General features: G+C 35.0%; 1 long non-coding RNA gene across 1 annotated transcript; it reads left to right on the top strand.

The window, feature by feature from the left end:
• The first annotated feature begins 2,249 nt into the window (after nucleotides 1-2,249).
• On the top strand, nucleotides 2,250-4,801 carry LOC146938498 (uncharacterized). The gene is made up of 2 exons (XR_015031323.1): nucleotides 2,250-2,619; nucleotides 4,513-4,801. It is a non-coding gene; the product is annotated as an uncharacterized LOC146938498 (long non-coding RNA).

Here is a 4,801-nt window from a genome sequence, read left to right as displayed (position 1 = left end):
CATCAGGAAGTGTCTGCCGCCGAAGAGAGAAGTTGAATTTTCCAATGACCTTGTTCCGGGAACGAATCATGTGTCTATGACACCTTACCGTATGTCGGCATCTGAGTTAGCTGAGTTGAAGAAACAGTTGGAGGAATTGCTGGATAAGAAGTTATAAGACTGAGTGTTTCACCTTGGGAAGCGCCAGTCTTGCTAGTAAAGAAGAAAGATGGAGTTGCTTGAACAGTTCAGAGACTTGAGTTTGGTTTGCGAAATGTCGCCAAGGAGTGTGAATTGGGGATGTTGAAGATCAACAATGAATTTTTGGATAGTATCAGAGAGGCACAGAAAGTGGATGTGAAGTTTGTGGACTTGTTGGTTGCTAGTAATCAAACTGAAGATGGTGACTTTAAGGTCGATGATCAAGGTGTGTTGAGGTTCCGAGGTAGGATTTGTATTCTAGACAATGATGAAATAAAAAAAAATAAAAATAAAAAAAAAGATAATTCTGGAAGAGAGTCATAGGAGTAGCTTGAGCATTCATCCAGGAGCTACAAAGATGTATCATGATTTAAAGAAGTTGTTTTGGTGGTCAGGATTGAAACGTGATGTGGCACAATTTGTGTATTCTTGTTTGATTTGTCAGAAATCGAAAGTAGAACATCAGAAACCTGCTGGGTTGATGACACCGTTAGATGTACCAGAATGGAAATGGGATAGTATATTCATGGATTTTGTGACGAGTTTGCCGAATATTCCTAAAAGGAATGACGCAATTTGGGTGATTGTTGACAGATTGACGAAGTCGGCACATTTCCTTTCGATTAATATTAGTCTTCCTGTGGCTCAGTTGGCAGAGATTTATATTCGAGACATTGTGAAGTTACATGGTGTTCCTTCGAGCATTGTATCAGATAGAGACCCAAGATTTACTTCTAGATTTTGGAAGAGTTTGCAAGAGGCTTTAGGCTTTAAGTTGAGACTGAGCTCGACTTATCATCCTCAAACAGATGGTCAGTCGGAAAGAACGATTCAGTCACTTGAGGACTTGTTGAGAGTTTGTGTAATTGAGCAAGGTGGAACTTGGGATAGTCATCTCCCATTAAAAGAGTTCACATATAATAACAGCCATCATTCAAGTATTGGGATGACACCTTTCGAGGCTTTGTATGGTCGGAGGTGGAGGACTCCGTTGTGTTGGTTTGAAATAGGTGAAAGTGTGGTTCTAGGACCAGATATTGTCCAGCAAACTACTGAAAAGGTAAAGATGATACAAGAGAAGATGAAGGCATCGCAGAGTCGACAAAAGAGTTACCATGATAAGCGTAGGAAGGACCTTGAGTTTCAAGAAGGAGACCACGTGTTCTTAATAATTACTCCGATGACCGGTGTTGGTCGTGCATTGAAGTCAAGGAAGTTGACTCCAAAGTTTATTGGTCTGTATCAGATATCGGAAAGAGTTGGAACGGTGGCATACCGAGTGGCTTTACCACCGCATTTATCGAATTTGCATGATGTGTTTCATGTATCGCAGCTGAGGAAGTATGTTCCAGACCCATCCCATGTGATTCAGAGTGATGATGTGCAAGTTAGAGACAACCTTACGGTGGAGACTTTACCTTTGAGGATTGATGATCGCAAGGTGAAAACGTTGAGAGGCAAAGAGATACCTCTAGTGAGAGTTGTTTGGAGTGGAACGACTAGTGAAAGCTTGACGTGGGAGTTAGAGAGTAAGATGCTGGAGTCTTATCCAGAGTTGTTCGCTTGAGGTAAATTTTCGAGGACGAAAATTCTATAAGTTGGGGAGAGTTGTAACGCCCGTCTTAATTATTTAATTAATTCGATGAAGTTTGGAATATATTTATAAATATATGCTTATATGATTTATGATTTAAGTGATTTACATGATTGATATGTGTGAATTATATGATTTAATAAATGAATTATGAGGAGTATATGATTTTGTGAAGTTGTTACGTTGGGTGACTTATTTTATTATTTAATAAAATAAGATTTGAAAATAAAATAAATATTAAAGTTGTGGGGCTGTTTTATAAATTTAGAGAGTTTAGTGGTTAAGAGGAAAAATAGAAAGAGTGGAAGAAGTGTTAATAAAATAGCTCAAAGTAGGCAATTATACTAATATACTTTTTTTAGAGGAATTATATTATATTATATATATATATATATATATATATATATATATATATATATATATATATATATATATATATATATATATATATTGAGAAGAAAGGAATAAAGACGGAAGTCAATTTTTGTGTGACTTGATGCCCACTCTCCACACCAATTGATTTCCCATGGTATATATATGTATGTATCTTACCCGTGCTTCTTCTCGCTCCCAAAAAAAAAAAATAGCCGCAAAACAAATCCCTAAATCATATAGAAGCAAACACTAGCGGCGGCAGCACAATTAGAGAAATAAAAGAGATGATAGAATAACAAGTTTAAGGAGCAGCACAGTTACGGAAATCAAGAGTGAAAGAAGGATCAATAAGGGGAACCGATGCACTCTTTCATGAGTTTCTATGAAGAAAAAAAAACACGACCTTTTAAGTTGCTTGGATGCGCTATTGCTTTAAAGTTCATTATGTTGTGCGAAAGCTTCATACCAAGGTAAGGGTGAGACTAATTTTCAATACTATTAAGGATATAATTCTGTAGAATAAATTTAGCATAATTAGGTTGAGGTTTTGTGAGATTATGAGAATTAGGGTTTGAGTGAGAATTGATGATTAGGTGAAGAAAGGGCTTTTGTTTTCCATTGTTTTTCATAAATTTTTCTTGCTCTAATTATTGCCGTGATTATATGTTGAACTTCATGTTAAATTCGTGTTCTTTGTTGTGGCTTGATGTATACATATACACATATGTAACTGCGATTATTTTTCATCCATGATTATTTGTTCTATCGATGCCTATTTGTTTCTTTAATTGATCGATGCTTTTGTATTCATGGATCCTGTAGTTAAAAATATTTGTGTATTTAATTTCAGTTGTCGATGTCCTTCCTATCTGAAAATTGTGTTTGCATACCTTGACTTTTATAATAGTTGTACCTTGTGTTTTCTTTTTATTCTGGTTAAATCCAAATTAAGGGAATTATTTGCTTTATGCCATATATGTTCTCTTCCAACCAATTTGTTTTGCTATTGATACATATGTCGCATGCATCAATTACACGCATGAAGCTATACCAAAACTTGAATGGTATTAATATTGTCTTTATAGGAAAATTATATTATTAATAAATTGATAGATGCTGATATATACATGTATATGGTCTCATATCCCTTCAAAAGAAAACATATGAATTGGAGTAGATACTTTTCTAGCCGTGACAATCTGGATCCAAGTACTTATAATGTTGAACTTTTGTTTCTTTGAATTACTAGCTCTATTAGTCGGAAGTAATTTATATGTATGTTATTCGATTTATTAACTTATATGTAGCATAAATGCCTTATGAAAGATGTCGCCTTATAATGGAGATTCAAATTTTGACCTTGCTGCACTTCTTTAAATTTATTTGCAACTAGTTCATTATATTGACAATTATTTGTGACCTGTAGCTATTCTTTTATTAAAGGTACAAAGGTATATTATTATTTTAAGGAAAACGTGATGCAGCCATGCTAGAGCATATATGAATAGGATACAAATTAGCATTTTATCCTTGTCATGTTAATTAATGTGTTATTTGAAGATGCATGATTTTAAGATGTGTAATTGATAATGATGCTATTTGGAAGATGTGTGATTTAAACGTGTGTTATTTATGATGCTTATGTTGATGCGATGTTTAAGATGTTGATGTCGATCGTTTGATGCTGTTGACCATTAATGTCATAAAGTTGTAAGTGTCGGTCTAAGTTGTGAAGTCGTAAGAAGTTGTCCAAATTATTGGGATCATATAAGTTGTTTAAGAAGTTCAAGATGTCTAAGTTGTTGGAAGTTTGAGTTCATTGCATACTCATTAAAGTTGGGGGCTTTAGGCCCGGCATCCTTGTGCTCATTAAAGTTGGGGGCTTTAGGCCCGGCAGCCTTTGTGCTCATTAAAGTTGGGGGCTTTAGGCCCGGCAGCCTTTGTGCTCACACGTTGAAGAGCCTATTATGCTCATTTTGTTGTTGATTGGTACCACATGCACTTGCATATCAAGAAGTTTCATGATGTTTAAGTTGTCAAGTTGTTGTTGAGTTGATAGAGTTGCATGGTTAAAGATGAGTTGTGTTGTCAAGTTGTTGTTGAGTTGATAGAGTTGCATGGTCAAAAATGAGTTGTGTCGTCAAGTTGAGTGTTAAGTTGATTATGATTTGAGATGAAAATTAGTAATAGTATTTGATGATTGTATTTGTTATGAAATGAAAAATATGCTAAGTGTTAATTGTTGAGATGTTATTAATGTTTAACTTGTTAAATGCATTTTATTGGATTATATGCTTAATGTATTGATTATGAAATCTCACCCCTTCTGCGTATATGTTGCCTCGACCGTGGGTAATGTGCAGGTAATAAAGATTAGAGGCGTTCGTGAGTGGACTCCTCACTTGGTGTCTAGGTGCTCTGATACGTAACGGGATGGGGGCTTGCTTTTACTTCTATTCCTTACGTGTCTCTTTTATGAACTAATTTATGAGATTTTCCAATAAGGCCTGCGTGCCAAGACTTTTAAATGTTGAACTATTTTCCGCTGCAACAGTTTTAAGATTTTCATGATGTTGAATTTGAAGGATAATTATTATTATTATCCATTTTATGATTTAAATGAAGTATGTGACATTCCGTTTGTGATCAAAA

The sequence above is a fragment of the Medicago sativa genome, chromosome 3 (assembly GCF_051527215.1).
Source record: "Medicago sativa cultivar Bolivia chromosome 3, Bolivia_mono, whole genome shotgun sequence".
In the NCBI taxonomy this organism is placed as follows: domain Eukaryota; kingdom Viridiplantae; phylum Streptophyta; class Magnoliopsida; order Fabales; family Fabaceae; genus Medicago; species Medicago sativa.
Note: the sequence above shows the minus strand (reverse complement) of the source record. Positions and strands in the feature narration are given on the sequence as shown.